The sequence below is a fragment of the Callithrix jacchus genome, chromosome 4 (assembly GCF_049354715.1).
Source record: "Callithrix jacchus isolate 240 chromosome 4, calJac240_pri, whole genome shotgun sequence".
In the NCBI taxonomy this organism is placed as follows: Eukaryota; Metazoa; Chordata; class Mammalia; order Primates; family Cebidae; genus Callithrix; species Callithrix jacchus.
Window position 1 is genome coordinate 123,540,300 of NC_133505.1, and position 19,847 is coordinate 123,560,146.

General features: G+C 36.2%; 1 long non-coding RNA gene across 1 annotated transcript in view; it reads left to right on the forward strand.

Annotated features, from left to right (window-relative positions):
* Positions 1–18,351, forward strand: part of LOC118152697 (uncharacterized) — a 30,780-nt gene extending 12,429 nt beyond the window's left edge. Inside the window, exons 2-4 of the long non-coding RNA XR_004741429.3 lie at positions 16,601–16,693; positions 17,461–17,487; positions 18,147–18,351. This is a non-coding gene — a long non-coding RNA (uncharacterized LOC118152697). The remainder of the gene's footprint in view (positions 1–16,600; positions 16,694–17,460; positions 17,488–18,146) is intronic.
* Positions 18,352–19,847: the final 1,496 nt, after the last annotated feature.

Below are 19,847 nucleotides of genomic sequence, written 5' to 3' on the forward strand. Positions count from 1 at the left end.
CACCACTATTTTCATGTCATATCTCTCAAAAGCCTGTAGTTATCAATAGTGATAATACTAACAATATCTTCCTTCTGAGCCATGCACAGCATTTACAAAGGTTTTCCATATTCACAACTACATCTGAAACTCCAGGAAATAAGAATAATATGCAGTGGCATCCCTATTTTAGAGATGAAAACACAGAAGGTCAAAAAAGGACCCAGGGAGGAGAGCTGAAGAGAAGGCCAAGGTGAAACTTGTCCTGAGATGTTATATTTCCAAGTTCAGGGCTCTTTCCACATTCATGGCTGATATGTAGCCCAGTCCATAACTCAAGTTATGCCAGTCAGTTGTGATCCAGAACTGGGAGCAAGGTGAAATACACAGCACCTGAGAAGTTCCTCTGGGGTGTCATACCATTACTTCCATGAAGGAAGTCACATCCATGTGTGTGTGACTGTGTGTAAAAAAATTATAATCTTTCTACTCACCAGCTCAATGACTACTGAAATGGAGAATCTGGAAAATCTGTCTTTTTATGAAGAATCCCTCTCACTTGAAATTTGGTGTCGTTTTCTCAAATCTTTCAGAACTTGATTTGTGCTGAGAAGATATGAAAGGTCGAGTTCTGTGCTTGCGCACACACGTGTGCATGCATGTGTGTTTGTGTGAAAAAAAGCAATATAATTCACTTTATTAGACCATAGAGAACAATTCTTAACATTTAATAGTAGAATTAATGGAGAAAAACATTTAAATATGGCAAAGCAGAAAGCAAACTGTCCTCAAACTATTGCCAACTTCCAATAAATGCCATCTTTTCAATTTCCCTCCCTGAAGAGTCACACCTTTAAGTGACCCCCCCCCCTTTTTTTTTGTTTTTTGAGACGGAGTTTCGCTCTTGTTACCCAGGCTGGAGTGCAATGGCGTGATCTCGGCTCACCGCAACCTCCGCCTCCTGGGTTCAGGCGATTCTCCTGCCTCAGCCTCCTGAGTAGCTGGGATTACAGGCACGCGCCACCATGCCCAGCTAATTTTTTGTATTTTTAGTAGAGACGGGGTTTCACCATGTTGACCAGGATGGTCTCGATCTGTTGACCTCGTGATCCACCCGCCTCGGCCTCCCAAAGTGCTGGAATTACAGGCTTGAGCCACCGCGCCCTGCCAAGTGACCCTTTTTAAAAACCTTTTTCGTTTTGTATAAAAATGAAATTTGTGACAATAAAACATTTTTTACCGCTCTCTCAAAAATATGCAAGGGAGAAGGACTCCATTGTTAGCTTAAACCAAATAAAGTAAAACAACATGACTAACCAGTATCTCATTATTTTGAGGATAATCTTTTTGTTATTTTTACTTTCCACACCAATTAAGAGCTTTGGGTTAGACACTGAAGCTTGGACAGAGTTTTGCAGGCACTCAGAATAACTCTGAGTAAACTTTAATTTAAAACCCTAGAGTGCGAGACATATCATAGAAACCAACTCACAACTCACACTAGTTAAGAAACAATAATAAAAATTCTTGATCTTTTAGATTAACTGTCAGAAAGATTAGGGATATTGAATGAGACCATTAAGAATGCATAAAATGGAAATGCCACTAAGATCCTAATTATTCTCTTTGCGAGAAGAGCAATGGAAGCTTTGGCTCTTCTTTTAACTTGGTCCTAGGATAGATTTTTCTTCCATCCTCAAATACATTTTCCTCTCAGGTGATAGGAACTGAAATAAAAAAGAGGAAGGAGTAGAATATAATAGGAATAAATAAAATACCCTAGGCCTGAAGCAGACAGTCACCTGCTATAAGACAGTCACCTGCTACAAGCACAGGCTAAATGATGCAATTGGTTTAATATGTTTTATGAACCATAAAATATAAACCATAAAATATTTTAAACCAATTACATCATTTAGTCCCTTATTAAAGAGCAAGAAGTAGATTATAATTCTAACTTATTCCTTGACATATAATCAAACATTCTCTTCATTCTTGATTCTTGAATAGGTTTAAGTATGAGTCATGCAGTAATGTCTGATCAATATCATCTGCATAGCTCATAAAAAAAAAAAAAAAGAAAAGAAAAGAAAAAGAATTCTGGCATTCATTGTGCCCTTAATACAAATCACAATGGGACTATAAAGTAAGAAAAAAATTCGCAACATTAAATCATTTGCTCCTAAGGCAGTGGTTCGCCAACTTTATCGTGCATCAGAAATACCTATAGAAATTATGAAAAGATTGCTGGGCCCACCTCCAGAGCTTCTGATTCAGGAGATCTAGGGTGGGACCTAAGAATTTGCATTTCCAATACGTTTTCAGGTTATGAGAAAGCTGTTGGTCTGGGGACTGCTCTTTGAGAATCACTGTTATACAGAAGTTAAGATAATAGAAAATATTAAAGGGCCTTTGGCCTAGACCAAAGTAATTCATTCATGAGCCAAAGAATGCAGTTTCTGAATAGAGAGCACTACTTTTCCTCAACATATATTTAAATGCCCACTGTAGGCTAGTAACTGTTCTAGATACTAGAGATCCAATTAAGAACAAAACAGGCAGAGTCCTGTCCTTATGCAGCTTAAGGTCTAGTGGGGAAGACACGGGACATGCAAGTAGTCACAAGTGCTAGAGGTAGAAATGATGGGGGCAGGGTGCTATTAGATCTTGTGTCCAGTAACAGCTTCTTTGAGGAGCCCTTTGTACAAAGGTTTGAGTTAAATGAGAGAGTGAGCTGTAATAAAGAAAACTTTAAGAGTGTTCCAAGCAGAGAAATAACAACGTTCAAATACAACCTGTTTGGCTATTGCTGTGATATGATTCACAGCCAATCTTCAAGATCAGCTTGAGCCAATGAAGCTATTTTTTTGACAGGAAACTTATGTTCTCAATTGAAAGAACGCATAATATCACTTGCACATATTAAAAAGAATATGGGCAATTTCTAGCACTAAAAAAAACCTGAATAAGCAGCCAAACAATGGATTCAACAAAGAAATTAGATGTCAATATAGAATATTAGTGTAAGCAGGATGCGGTGGCTCATGCCTATAATCCCAATCAGTACTTTAGGGGGTCAAGGCAGGAGGATCATATGAGCAAAGGAGGTGGAGGCTGCAATGAACCATAACTGCACCACTGCACTGCAGCCTGAGTGACAGAGCAAGACCCTGTCTCTCGCGGGTGGGCTGGAGGGGCCGGGGGGGGGGGAGAAAAGGAAGAGAAAGAAAAAAGGCTAGAAGTGTAACATTATTCAAAATATATTATGTGAACATTGCATTGTTTAAACAAATATCATAACTATGGGTATAATACACATAGAAAACAGTGGAATATATCTAGGTTTAATAGGATTTCAAAATGCAGTGGTAAAATGGCCAAATATTCAAAGAAGATGAAAAAATAGTTGTAATAAAGCAAATGATCACGGTCTAGCGTAGAGAATTCAAGGTGGGATTATGTTTAATGAACAAAAAACTGAAAGAAAATTATCACAGCTATAATTTTGAAAAAGCAAGTGTTACTCATTTCAGCTGAATTGTACCAGGGATAAAAGTCATGTGGAATATTCACATTCATTTCATGTACTTTTAAGTTACTGGAGAAGAAAACAAGAATAACACAATTAATTAGTATTTCCTTGGTTCTAAATTATGTGAAGAATGAGAAAATAACTTTAAATTTAGAAATCAATTTTTAAAGTTTTAGAGGGGAAGCCTAAGATAATGAAACTAACATTGCTGTTGAAGAAAAATGTGTAGAAACTAGAACTTTAGCTGAAAATCAGAAAGTGTTTTTTTCTGCCACGTACAATACCATAGTTTGAATTTGTTACTAGGAGACATAAACTCTACTGTGCAGATAATAAATTTGGGGAAAAATTTTAACAACTACATACAACATTTTCTGGGTCTTCTCAAAGATAGAACATCTTGATTAAATGAATGTGACTTTTAAATCACTCTCAAACACATGACAGGAATTTTGACAAAATGTTGTTACAGCAATTAAACTTAATTTAGCCAAGACATAAGATGCACAAAAAGAGGTAAGCCAAACCACAGAAGATCCTCAAAGAGTGAATCATGGACATTGGCAGGAAGTGAAACTAATTTTGAATTTGTGAGAGCCGCAGCTATTGGTATGAACTGTTGCTTGCTATTAATAATATTTACTTTAAAAAAGACACAACTTCAGTAGTTTCACTTTTTAATAAATTTTATTTCCTTAATTTAAAGACAATTGTTAAATTAAAAAAATATAAAATATGCTCCAAAAGTAACATTGCAATAAACTATAAGAAAATTCAAACATGGGGGAAGTTTATGTGACTATGAAATTAATGATTCACAGACAAATAATTCTGAAAAAAATTTCTATACTATTTTCTGGCCAATATAGATCAAGTTATCATTCATCAATGTACTGCTATTTTTAATTTTTTTATGATATATTGATATTACAATTTCTGAAGGAAAAATAAGAAGTACTGTTTGAGATCTAGATACTGCCATAAGAGATGATGACTCCCACAATCTAAGTGCTAGCAATTTATTGGTGTAATATTTTCTGTAATAAATTCTCATATGATAATCCATAACAATGTTTAACCTGATTCATAAAGTTCAAGGTTCATTTCCAAATTGAATTATTCTTTCTAATTAAAACTAATAAAAACTATCAAAGAACTACAATGACTCAAGAAAAGTGTGTAGTTTGACATTATTAATAGAAAATAAATTATGTTAAAATCCTCATAACAACCCAATTAGCAATTTTGCTGAAATAAAGGCAAGAAAAATCCATTTTATCTATTTGGCTATACTGTTAGTCATCCAAACATCAACAGAGTTCCTAAATGTGTGCAATAATAATTAAACCCAGTTGTCTTTTTTTTAACCCATTTAAGTCCCATAACTATAGCTTTGCACATTGTTTTGTATTTATTGTTATGAAGTATATTTTTGAAATAGGAAGATAGAACCTGTTCTATTGAGCAGTTTCTTAGCTTGATTTTTAATTGTGAAATATTTAGACAAATGGTACATGGGTTGCCATTTGCACTCTCGTCCCAGCCCCTATACAGGCTTTTACTCAACAGAGTGAGGAGACCCAGGCTTCAGATTCTTCCACCTCTGGAGCTAGTTTAGACTGAGGAATCTCATAACTAGTCTTCCCAGGTCTTTATTTCTTTTTATCCTCCAGATGTTGCTTCTCAGATCGTCTAATGCATGTCCTTTCCTACATTCCCATTAACACTTCAACTTATCCCAGGCCCTGGAGCTTTTAAGTCTCCTCCAGCCCTGGCTGCCTGAGAGGGGAAGATGGTGAGATAAAACAGTAATACAAAGTGATGACTCCTAGAAGATAGAGCACCACATGTTTCCAAGATGCAGGCAAACAATAACTAGAGGAAGGGATGGAGAAAGAGAGAAAAAGATAATACTTGCATGATTTATATAATGAGGTACTAAAAGAGTTAGAGAGAGTGGTGAGAATGATAGTAAGAAGATGAGAGAAGGGGTTAACCATGAAGAAAATGACAGGCATTTCTTTTTCTGAGACAAATATAAATGGACACATAGGCACATAGGTAGATAGTAGAAAGATAAATAAATGAATAATTTTGAGATGTAGAAGATGAGATAGACTCAGAAATGCATTAAGGGAAATCATTTGCTTAGAGTAATAGCATGAGGATTCATGCCTTCCACAAATACTTATTGAGAGCCTACCATGGGCTGTGAGTTGTGTAAGGTCCTAGGATAATAGAGCTTGGCAAAAGGAGATAGAGCCTCTTTCCTATGGAGCTTAAAAGCAATTGAGAAACATAGAAATTGATCAAATATTCAAACCATTGAATATATTACTGTAACTCAGAAATAAGGTCATGCTTCCGTGAAAGGAAGATCAGTGTGAAAAGATTTGAAAAGGCAGTTTCAAGTGCATCATGAAACAGCAACTCTAGAACTTAATAGGCAAGCAAAGGAAAGCACAGGTAAGAGAAAGAATCGGGAGTGTGTCTGAAGGCAGCTCACATTCACTACGTGACTGGGAAATAACCTGTCATAAACTTTTATTCATGTATGAATCGTGGCTTACTTTTAAATCTTAGAAAAAGAAAAATATAATATGAAAGAAAAACATAAAAATTGAAAGCAACTCTGGGAAAACTGGCTAGCCATGTGCAGAAAGCAGAAACTGGACCCCTTCCTGACACCTTACACTAAAATTAACTCCAGATGGATTAAAGACTTAAACATAAGACCTGGCACCATAAAAACCCTAGAAGAAAATCTAGGCAAAACCATCCAGGACATAGGAGTAGGCAAGGACTTCACGAACAAAATACCAAAAGCATTGGCAACAAAAGCCAAAATAGACAAATGGGACCTAATGAAACTCCACAGCTTCTGCACAGCAAAAGAAACAGTCACTAGAGTGAATCGGCAACCAACAAAATGGGAAAAAATTTTTGCAGTTTACCCATCTGACAAAGGGCTGCTATCCAGAATTTACAAAGAACTCAAACAGATTTACAGGGAAAAAACAAACAAGCCCATTCAAAAATGGGCAAAGGATATGAACAGACACTTTACAAAAGAAGGCATATATGAGGCCAACAATCATATGAAAAAATGCTCATCGTCACTGGTCATCAGAGAGATGCAAATTAAAACCACATTGAGATACCATCTCACGACAGTTAGAATGGTGATCATTAAAAAACCTGGAGACAACAGATGCTGGAGAGGATGTGGAGAAAAAGGAACACTTTTACACTGTTGGTGGGAGTGTAAATTAGTTCAACCATTGTGGAAGACAGTGTGGCGATTCCTCAAGGCCTTAGAAATAGAAATTCCATTTGACCCAGCAATCCCATTGCTGGGTATATATCCAAAGGACTACAAATCGTTCTACTATAAGGACACATGCACACGAATGTTCATTGCAGCACTGTTTACAATAGCAAAGACCTGGAACCAACCCAAATGCCCATCGATGATAGACTGGATTGGGAAAATGTGGCACATATACACCATGGAATATTATGCAGCAATCAGAAATGATGAGTTCGTGTCGTTTGTAGGGACATGGATGAATCTGGAGAACATCATTCTCAGCAAACTGACACAAGAACAGAAAATGAAATACCGCATATTCTCACTCATAGGCGGGTGATGAAAAATGAGAACACATGGACACAGGGATGGGAGTACTAAACACTGGGGTCTATTGGGGGGAAAAGGGGAGGGCCAGTGGGGAATGGGGGAGCTGGAAAGGGATAGCCTGGGGAGAAATGCCAAATGTGGGTGAAGGGGAGAAAGGAAGCAAAACACACTGCCACGTGTGTACCTATGCAACTGTCTGGCATGTTCTGCACTTGTACCCCAAAACCTAAAATGCAATAAAAAATTAAAAAATAAATAAATAAAGAACTACAAGAAAGAAAAAAAATTGAAAGCAACTCAAATGTTCCTCATCTGGTGAATGGGTAAGCAACTTGTGGCACATCATTACAACAGAATACTACTCAACAATAAAAAGGAACAAACGGTTAATTTACACAACAACTTAAATAAATCTCAAATATATATTGCCAGTTGAAAGCAGCCACAGCAAGAAGAGCTAGGCATTGTATTCCATTTATATGGCATCCTAGAAGAAGCAAAACTACAATGACAGAAAATATATCAGTGGTTGCCAAGGTCTGGAAATGAGAGGTAGTAGGGGTTAACTACAGGCATATCTCATTTTATTGAACCTTGCTTTCTTGTGCTTTGCAGATATTGCATTTTCTTTTAAACAAATTGAAGGTTTGTAGTGGCAACCCTGCATCAAGCAAATCTACCATTACCATTTTTTCCAACAGCAGGTGCTCAGTTTGCATCTCTGTGTCACATTTTAGTAATTCTCTCAGTATTTCAAACTTTTTCATTATTATTATTATATCTATTAGGGTGATCTGTAATCAGTGATCTTTTTGATGTTGCTATTGCAATTGTTTTGGGGTGCCACAAACCATGCCTATGTAAGATGGCAAACTTAATGGAAAATTGTTGTGTGTGTTCTGACTGCTCCAGTCACCAGCCATTCCCCACATCTCTCTTCTTCTCTTCAAGCCTCCCTATTATCTGAGACAACAATATTGAAATTAGGTCAGTTAATAACCCTACAATAATCTCTAAGTATTCAAGTGAAAAGAAGTGTCACGTCTTTCACTTTTAATCAAAAGCTAGAAACGATTAAGCTTAGTGAAAAAAAGCATGTCAAAAGAAAGCTAGGCCTTTTGCGTCAAAGGGTTAGCCAAGTTACAAATGCAAAGGAAAAATTCCTGAAGGAAGTTAAAAGTGAACACATAAATGATAAGAACAAGAAAGAGCCTTATTGTTAAGATGGAGAAAGTTTTGGTGATCTGCATAGAAGATCAAACCAACCACAACATTCCCTTAGGCCAAAGCCTAATCCAGAGCAAAGCTCTAACTCTCTTCAATTCTGTGAAAGCTGAGAGAGGTGAAGAAACTGCAGAAGAAAAGTTTTAAGCTAGCAAGGGATGGCTCCTGAGGATTAAGAAAAGAACCTGTCCATCTACAAGGAGAAACAGCAAATGCTGATGTAGGCTGCAGCAAGTTATCCAGATCATCTAGCTAAGATCATTTTTGCAATCTACCCATTTGACAAAGGGCTACTATCCAGAATCTATGAAGAACTTAAACAAATTTGCAAGGAAAGAAAAAAACAACTTCATCAAAAAGTGGGCAAAAGATATGAACAGACATTTTTCAAAATAAAACATTTATGCAGCCAACAACCATATGAAAAAAAGTTCATCTCACTAGTCATTAGAGAAATGCAAATCAAAACCAAATTGAGATACCATCTCACACCAGTTAGAATGGCAATCTTTAAAAAACCAGGAGACAACATATGCGTGAGAGGATGTGGAGGAATAGGAATGATTTAACACTGTTGTGGGAATGTAAATCAGTTCAACCATTGTGGAAGACAATGTAGCGATTCCTCAAGGATCTAGAAATAGAAATACCATTTTACTCAGCAATCCCATTACTGGGTATATACCCAGAGGATTATAAATTATTCTATTATAAAGACACATGCACATGTATGTTCACTGTGGCACTATTCACAATGGCAAAGACTTGGAACCAACTCAAATGCCCATCAATGATAGACTGGATAAAGAAAATGTGGCACATATGCACCATGGAATACTATGCAGCCATAAAAAGGATGAGTTCATGTCCTTTGCAAGGACATAGATGAAGCTGGAAACCATCATTCTCAGCAAACTGACACAAGAACAGAAAACCAAACACTGTATGTTCTCACTCATAAGTGGGTGTTGAACAATAAGAACACGTGGACACAGGGAGGGAAACATCACATACCAGGGCTTGGGGGGTTGGGGCTAGGGGAGGAATAGCAGGGGATGGGGTGATTGGGGATAAATAGCATTAGGAGAAATATCTAATGTAGAGGACAGGGCGACCGATGCAACAAACCACCACCATGGCATGTGTATACCTATATAAAACAAATCTACACAATCTGCACATGCACCCCAGAACTTAAAGTATCATTAAAAAAAAAGAATTATGCTTGATCTACTCTACCTGTGCTCTATAAGTGGAGCAACAAAGCCTTGATGACAGCTTATCTATTTACAGCATGTTTTACTGAATATTTTAGGCCCACTGATGAGACCTAATTCTAAGGAAAAAAAATGGTTCCTTTCAAAATATTACTGCTCATTAATAATACACCTGGTCACCCAAGAGCACTGACGAAGATGTACAAGGAGATGAATGTTGTTTGCATGCCCACTAATGCAATACCCATTTCATAGTCTATGAATCAAGGAATAATTTTGTCTTTCAAGTCATTAATTAAAAACCTTTTGTAAAGCTATAGCTATCATAGAGAGTAATTCCTCTGATGGATCTGGGCAAAGTAAATTGAAAACCTTCTAGAAAGGATTCACCATTCTTGACATCATTAAGAGCATCCATGAATCATAGGAAGAGGGCAAAATATCAACATTAACAGGAATTTAGTTGATTCCAACCCTCATGGGTGACTTTGAGGGGTTCAAAATTTCAATAGATGAGGTAACTGAAGATGTGGTGGAAATAGCAAGGGAACTAGAGTTAGAAGTGAAGCCTGAAGATGTGACTGAATTGCTGCAATGTCATGATGAAATCTGAATGGATTTGGAGTTGCTTCTTAAGCAAGAGTGGAAAAGTGGGTCACAAATAACAAGATATTTACAGCACATTAACAAAGGATTAGTATCCAGTATATATGTGAAACTCCTGTAATCTATAAGAAAGAGATAAGTAATCAATTAGAAAAAAATGTACAAAATAGATAACAGGCATTTCACAGAATGAGAAATATTAATGGCTTATTGTCATTAGCAATGAAGGAAATGAAATGAAAATAAGATTCTAATACACATATCACATATTTGCCAATTTAAAAATTGACAAGACAGTGCGATGGAAAAAATGTTTAAAAATAGAAATTTTCTCATTCTTTATCAGTAGAAGTATAAATGAGTACAATTAGAAAAACATCATAATATTACTTAGTAAAGTTAAACCTGCATAAACCCTATGACTAGCAATTTCACTATCAGGTATATACTTTAGAAAACTTCTTTTACACATATATACCAGGAGACATGTTCAAAGCTGAATTTTTTTAATATCAAAAAATTAAACAGATCAAATGAGCTTAACCATAGAATGCAAAACTATAATGCTATTGATATGGTTTGGCTCTGTGTCCTCACCCAAATCTTACCTTGTAGCACCCATGATTCTCATGTGTTGTGGGAAATGACTGAATCATGGGGGTATATCTTTTCCATGCTGTTCTCATGATGGTGAATAAATATCATAAGATCTGATGGTTTTAAAAATGGGAGTTTCCCTACACAAGCTCTCTCTTTGCCTGTGACCATCAACATAAGATGTGACTTGTTCCTCCTTGCCTTCCACCATGATTTGAGGCTTCCCCAGCCACATGGAACTCTGAGTTCTCCATTAAACTTCTTTCTTTCCTAAATTGCCCAGTCTCAGGTCTGCCTTTATCAGCAACATGAAAATGAACTAGTATTAGTACACAGTAAATTTTTACAATAACTATTAAACAGTGGTGAATAAACAGAGTAAAATTTATATATCAACATGGGTAAATGTCAAAAACTCAAATTGGAGTGTAAGAAGCAGGTCACAGAACACCACAGGTGGTATGAATCAATTGCATGTAATTAATAAAAAACAAAACTACACAATATATTATTTAAGAATATTCATCACAAATGATAAAACTAGGAAAAATATGTAAGATGTTTATATAAAAATTCAGCTAGGCACAGTGGCTCACAAATCCCAGCTGCTGAGGAGGTTGAAAAGAAGAGATTTCTTTAGCCCAAGAGTTTGAGACCAGCCTGGGCAATATAACAAGTCCCTGTCCTCTAGATAGTGAGTGAGTTCTCAAGAGATCTAGCCATTTAAAAGTGTGTGTCACCTCCCCCATCTCTTGCTCTTATTCCTGCTCTCACCAAGAGATGTTCCTGCTGCCCCTTCACCCTACGCCATGATTGTAACACTCCTGAAGCCTCCCCAGAAGCTGAGCAGGGGTCAGTGCCATGCTTCCTGTGAAGCTTGCAGAACCATGAGTCAATTAAACCTCTTTTCCTTATAAATTACCTAGTCTCAGGTATTTCTTTATAGCAATTCATGAGCAGAGTAATACATGGGGTTATGTGGAATTTTGATAAAACCATAACAAATCAGGCTAATTGACATATCCACCACCTCAAGTATTTATCATTTCTTTGTGTTAGGGGCTTTCCAATTCCACTCTCTTAATTATGTGGAAATATGCAATAAGCTATTCTTAACTATAGTCACTCTATTGTGTTATCAAACACTAGACCTTATTCCTTCTTTATAGGTGCTTTTGTACCTGTTAAGCACCTCCTCTTTATCCTCCTTCTCTACCACCATTCCCAGCCTCTGGTAACCATCATTCTACTCTCTATTTCCATAAATTTACATTTTTTTAAAGCTCTCACATGACAGTGAGAACATAAAATACATTTATTTTCTGCTATTACAAATAATGCTTTAAAGGAATTTATTGTACTTGTTTTCCTGTGCACGTGTGTGTGAAATTTTCCAGAGTATATACTACTGAGAAATGAAATTGCTGGCTTGAAGAATATGTGAATCTTTATAGTAGTACTACACATTGTCAAAGTTCTTTCAAATTTGACCATAATAATTTACATTTCTATCAAGTGTTTGAAATTTTCCTTTGCTGCATATCTTAGCCAAGATTTGGTCTTGTTCAACTTCATGTCATTTTTTTCCAATCCAGTGATTGTAAAAGTTATCTTATTGGTTTCATTTTCATTACTCTGGTTACCACTATTAGTAAGATTGATCATTGTTTTTATATTTAATAATTATTTTGTCTTCCCTTCTGCAAATTGGCAGTTCATATTCTTTACTATTTTGTTCTAGTAGATTGTCTTTTGAAATTGATTTATAGGAATTCTTAGAAAGTCTGTATTCTAATTATTTGTTGGCAATATGCTTCACAAATATCTTCTCACAACATTATTTGTATTTTTATTTTTGTTGTGTATATTATTAAACTGAAGTTTTAATTTTAAAAGTCAAATTTATTAATTTTTTTCCATTATGGCCCACTCTTTTTCTGCTGTATTTTTAACAGTATTTTCTTCACTTTGGGAGGCCGAGGTGGTCAGATCATAAGGTCAGCAGTTCGAGACCACCCTGGCCAACATGGTGAAACCCTATCCCTACTAAAAATACAAAAAAAAAAAAAAAAAAATTAGCCAGGCATGCTGGCAGGCACCTGTAATCCCAGTTACTCAGGAGGCTGAGGAAGAAGAATTTCCTGAACCCAGGAAGTTGAGGTTGCAGTGAGCCAAGATCGCACCACTGCACTCCAGCCTGGGTGACAGAGAAACTCTGTCTTGACTCTGTCTCAGGGGAAAAAAATCGTTCTTACAGCTTGGTGATAAAGATATATCCTTTATTTTCTTCAAGGTTTTAAGATTTGCATTAAAATAAATCTAATGAGTACTTATGTTTTGCACACATTGTAAGTTAAGCATCAAAATTTATTTTTAAATATGGAAAAAGAGTCATCTTAGAACCATATATTTGAAGCAGATCCTATCTCTGCTACTTTTAATGTTACCTCTGCCATTTATTGTTTCTATATTTATGCAGATCTGTTTCTAGGCTGCATATTCTTATTTCATTGGTCTATAATATGAATGTCATTTTGTATAAATTATTATGACTTTATAAATGTCTCAATCCCTTTAACTTTATAAATATTTTAATCTCTAAGAAAATTTAGAAGAAGCACAAAAAGATACTTCGTGGAAGACAAGGATGCCCTCTCTCACTACTCCTATTCAACGTGGTATTGTAAGTTCTAGGCAGGGCAGTCAGGCAAGAGAAGGAAATAAAAGGTATTCAAATAGGAAGAGAGGAAGTCAAATTGTCTCTGTTTGCAGATGACATAATTGTATATTTAGAAAACCCTATCATCTCAGCCCCAAATCTCCTTAAGCTGATAAGCAATTTTAGCAAAGTCTCAGGATACAAAATCAATATGCAAAAATCACAAACATTTCTATTCACTAATAATAGACAAACAGAGAGCCAAATCATGAATGAACTCCCATTCACAATTGCTACAAAGAAAATTAAATACCTAGGAATACAACTTACAAGGGATGTGAAGGACCTCTTCAAGGAAATGACAAACCACAGCTCAAGGAAATAAGAGAGGACACAAACAAATGGAAAAACATTCCATACTTATGATAGGAATAATCAATATTGTGAAAATGGCCATACTGCCCAAAGTAATTTATAGACTCAATGCTATTCCCATCAAGCTACCATTGACTTTCTTCACAGAATTAGAAAGAAACTACTTTAAATCTCACATGGAACAAAAAAAAGAGCCCACATAGCCAAGAAAATCCTAGGCAAAAAGAACAAAGCTGAAGCAACATACTACCTGACTTCAAACTATACTGTAACCCACGGTACCAAAACAGCATGGTACTGGTACCAAAACAGATATATAGATCAATGGAACAGAACAGAAGCCTCAGAAATAACACCACACATCTATAACCATCGGATCTTTGATGAACCTGACAAAAACAAAAAATGGGGGAAGGATTCTCTGTTTAATAAATGGTGTTGGGAATACTGGCTAGCCATATACAGAAAGATGAAATTGGACCCATTCCTTACACCTTATACAAAAATTAACTCAAGATTGATTAAAGACTTAAATGTAAGACATAACACCATAAAAACCTTAGAAGAAAACCTAGGCAATAAAATTCATGACATAGGCATGGGCAAAGACTTCACGGCAACAAGAGCCAAAATTGACAAATGAGATCTAATTAAACTTAACAGCTTCTGCACAGCAAAAGGAACTATCTTCAGAGTGAATAGGTAACTTACAGAATGGGAGAGAATTGTTGCAATCTATCTATCTGACAAAGGGCTCATATCCAGAATCTACAAATAACTTAAACAAATTTACAAGAAGAAAACAACCCCATCAAAAAGTGGGTGAAGGATATGAACAGACATTTCTCAAAAGAAGATATTTATGCAGCCAACAAACATATGCAAATGTTTGGTCTAATGACCACCATCGTCACTGGTCATTAGAGAAATGCAAATCAAAACCACAGTGAGATACCATCTCATGCCAGTTAGAATGGTTATCATTAAAAAGTCAGGAAACAACAGATGGTAGAGAGGATGTGGAGAGATAGGAATGCTTTTACACTGTTGGTGGAAGTGTAAATTAGTTCAACCATTGTGGAAGACAGTGGTGATTCCTCAAGGATCTAGAACCAGAAATACAATTTGACCCGGCAATTGCATTACTGGGTATATACCCAAAGGATTATAAATCATGTTACTATAAAGACACATGCACATGTATGTTTATTGTGGCACTATTCACAATGGCAAAGACTTGGAAGCAACTCAAATGTCCATCAGTGATAGACTGAATAAAGCACATGTAGCACATATACACCATGGAATACTATGCAGCCATAAAAAAATGAGTTCATGTCCTTTACAGGAACATGGATGAAGCTGGAAACCATCATTCTCAGCAAACTAATAAAAGAACAGAAAGCCAAACACCTCATGTTCTTACTCACAAGTATGAGTTGAACAATGAGAACACATGGCCACAGAGAGGGAAATATCACACACTGGGGCCTGTCAGCGGGGTGGGAGTCTAGGGGAGGGATCGCATTAGGAGAAATAGCTAATATAGATGATGGGTTCACAGGTAAAGCAAACCACCATGGCACGTGTATATGTATATGACAAACCTGCATGTTCTGCACATGTACCCCAGAACGTAAAGTTAAAAAAAAAAGATACTTCACTCTTCTTAATTGTCTTAATTATTCTTAAGCATTTGTTCTACTAAAGAAATTTTAGAATCAGCTTGTGAAGTCTGATAAAAGCCTCTTATTGGGAGGTTCATTGAAATGAAATTGGATTTTTAAATTATTGATAGAAAAATTGCTATTTTTATATCCATTAATAATGTGATATTATTCAGGTCATTTTTCTGGCCTTATATAATATTTAATAATTTTCTCTTTCATAATTATCTTGAACATATTTTGTTATGTTTATTTCTGCATACATTGTAGTATTTTGACTGGGATCTTTTCCTATTACATTTTCTAATTGATTAATTACTTAGGTATATGAAGGTTACTAATTTTTTTAAGTTAATCTCTTGAGTCTAGCAATCTTGGTGATCTCTCTTAGTAGTTTTATTACTATGTCTACAAATTCTTTTAAGGTTTCTAAGTATATAATCATACTGCTGACAAATTAGTGTATTTGGCCTCTTCCTTTCAAATGCTGGTACATTTTTCTCCCCTCTTGTCTTGTTTGATTGGCTAGGACCAACAAAATAATGTTGTGAGAAGCAATTATAGCAGATATCTTTACCTTGCTTTAGTTTCAGTGGGAAAACTTCTAAAATCTAACCATTTTGTATGTTTATGCAGATTTTTTTAAAGACTACATTTAATCAAATTAAGGAAGTTCCCATCTATTTTGATTTTCTTTTTAAAAATTATTTTACTTTAAGTTCTGGATACAAGTGCAGAATGTGTAGGTTTATACATAGGTATACATGTGCCACAATTATTTTGATTTACATAATGACTGAGGGTAAAATTATATTGAATGCCTTCTCTGCATCCATTGAAATCATCATGTATTTTATTCTCCTTTTATCTGCTAAGGTGGCATGTTTTAATTGATTGAATTTCTGAACTTAAATTCTGTGATAAACCCCTCCTACCTGTGTCTTTTTCTAAATTACATTGTGACATGGTTTCACTCTGTGTCTTCACCCAAATCTCACCTACAATCATAATCTCCAAGTGTCCAGGCACCTGGTGGGAGCTGATTGGAACATGGTGTCAGTTTCCCCTTTAATGTTCTCATGATAGTGAGTGAATTCTTTCCAGGGCTGATGGTTTAAAAGTGTGTGGCAGTTCCACCCCCAACTCCTGCCGTCATGTGAGACATACCTGGCTTCCTCTTCCCCTTCTGGTATGATGGTAAGTTTCCTCCGCAGTCATGCAGAATTGTGAGTCAATTAAATCTTTTTTTCTCTATAAATTATCCAGTCTCAGGTAGTTCCTTGTAGCAGTGTGAAAATAAACTAATATAGACTGAAACCTATTTAAGATTGTTTTCATCAATGTTTCCGACTGATACTGATCAGTAATCTTATTTTCTTATCATATCTTTGTCCAGTTTTGTTAGTTAGACCATCTATTCTCTCAAACACTTTGTAAAAGAAAGGATTTGATAAAACTTCTCTGTAGCAAAATATGTATATGTCGTATTTTGAATGAAATAATATGATTTTTAAAAGCCTCATTATTTTATATAAGATATTTCTAGTTGTATACCCAATATCATTCTCCCTTCTTTCTTGTTGAGAGAACCCTGATTTGACATATATTTGTTTTGGGGGTATTCTTACTTTCATGATGAGTTCTGAATATATAATAATGATGTACTTTAGTATATAAACAATTACTCCCTTATCTTCCCTCCTAAGACTTTTCTGTTTGCACCTGTCCCTGCCACCACCACATGCACATGTCTCAGTCCACTACCTGTTCTTGTGTGTGTATTTCAGGGCTCCTGCTCTGCTGCAATAGCTGAGATAATGCAAATCCCAGTACAGAGTCAGAGGGCCAGCTAGCCCAGTTCTTGGTCATGAGGCTATGGCTTTTTCCTCCTGCGTGGCCAAAGCTTTAATGAAGATATAGTCAGGGCAACAAGCCAACAGTAATCATTTTCACTCTCCTTGTAGGCATGAGAGCCCCAGACAAGCCTTTCGGTAAGTGAGTCCAGCTCAGAACTGTTAGTCTTACTCCTCTGTAGGAGCCCAAAGCCTTATTGCCACTCCCAGCCCAGATCCTGGCAAGCCCAGGTACCAGCTCTGCTTATTACTTTGTGTCTTTTTGTTATATTTGAATGTGTTCATGTGTGCTGGAAACTTGAGAAGTGGGAACTCTCAAAGGTGATTAGGTCATGAGGGCTCTGCACGCCTCCTGCATGACACTGTGGGAGGTATTATATGGTGAGGAAACATGCGAGAGCTGAGTTCATCCTTCATAAGGACATTTCTCCCATGATAGATTAATGACATTGATCTATTCATGAGTGCAGAGCCCTGGTGAATAGATTAATGTCATCATCAAGGGAGTAATGTCCTTATGAAGGAGGAGTTCAGCTCTCACATTTCCTCACCATGTGATGCCTCCTGCTATGTCATGACACAACAGGAAGGCCCTCACCAGATGCGTCCCCTCAATCTTGGACTTCCCAGCCCCCAGAGCCATAAGTAAAATAAATTTCTGTTCATTAATCTGTGGTACTCTAACAGCAGTCTAAAATGGGCTTTTAAATTTTTTGCCTCAAAATGTTTACCTAGTTTGGGGGGTGTCTAGTCATGTTTTCTGCTTATCTGTTTCTGTATTTTATTTATTTCCACAGGCTTGAAACAAAGTGTGTAAATTTTCCATGGTCTGGTGGCAAATTTACTATCAGCTCTGCGGGAAGTGATTTTCAAATATTCATTAGAATAAACAAAGTAACAAAATTTCTAAGTAAGCTAAGAAACCTAATAAAATATGTATTATGGCTCATTTTCTTCCAGAAATTTATTGTTTAAGCATTCACCTACCCTAGGCAGAAGGATTTGGAGGTCCCAGTCACCAAAAAGGATGTTGTAACTAATAATGCTAGTAATTTTCTCTATTAAATAGGCTATATATTACTGCACATTGAAATATACATTAACTATGTAATAGGATGAACATGAAAAAGTTCTAGTTTTGAAGCCCCAACTTAACTAAATACAAGAATGGATAGCTTCTGTTCTTAGTTTCATGAAAGTTAGAAAGGTTGAACTTATATTTTTCAAGGAGCAGATACTCGATACATGTACCATGTTGACTCAAGCCCATAGAAAACACATGGGCACTTTGGCTTCCGAAAATGGATACCAGAGATTTCAACTTCCCTCACTAATGCCTTAGAATTCCAGGGAAGTGTAACTCTAAAAGGAAGACATGGCTTCTTTTTGAGTTACAATTCCCTGGAATTCTAAAGAATCTCTGGCTATTACTGCCAAGTCTTTATTAATATGTCCCACAGAATTACTGGTTTTCCAGTAAAGTTTATAATATGCTATTCTTCAAGAAAGATCTCAGGTTGGAAAAATCCCTCATATCAGAAATGTTTGCAAACATTATATGCTACTTTAAAATTTCCAGTTTCAGAGACTGGCGCTATAAACATCTGTAGAGATATTCTAGTCCAGTTTCCTTATTGCACAGATGAATAAACTGAGGGCTGAAAGGGTGACTTTTTTCTCATCATGGGTCCAAAACCAATGTCTTGATATCCAGTTCATCATTCTTTCCATGGCACACTTCAGGCTTCTACATTCTTAAGAAAGTAACTAAGATAATTTCATCTGGTTGAGGCCGTGGGGCTTTCCCAGAGAAGGTAGGGCAATGTCCCATGAAATGAGACCAGTAGGCTGAGTTCCCAAAATGTGTGACCTTTAGAGCTCTGGGCATCCAGGGATCAGGTCTGCCACTTTGTGTGCTTCAACAGTGGCAATCAGCACCAGGTTTCCCTCTTTCCATTCCACTTTAAGACCTGGGGGTTCTCTCCAGTTCTCCAGTTACTTTGCCTACATAACTATTTGACAACATGTGCTCTGACATGTCTTCTTTTTAACACCTACTATTGGGACTTCCTTTCTGCTGAGGTAATTCTCCATAGCTTTGAGGTCTGCTACCCAAGGTAAAAAAGCCTATTTGTTTCTTTCTAACTTGCTGGTATGGTTGCCTCAATTTAGCACTTTGTTTCATTATTATTTAACTGTCAAATACAAATTGTATATATTTATGTGTATACATAGTGGAATGACTAAAGTCCAGCAAATTAACATATATATCAATCACATCACATGTTTATGATTTTCTTAGGGGGTGCAAACACCTAAAGTCCACTCTCTTAGCAATTTTTAAGTACAATTTATAGAGCTGTAGTCACCATGATATACAATATATTTCTTGTCTGTGGAATTTTGTGTCCTTTGACCAACATCTCCCAATCTCCCTACACCCATAGCACTTCATTTTAAATGCATAGATATGACCTATTTTTCTAAAAACAATAGTT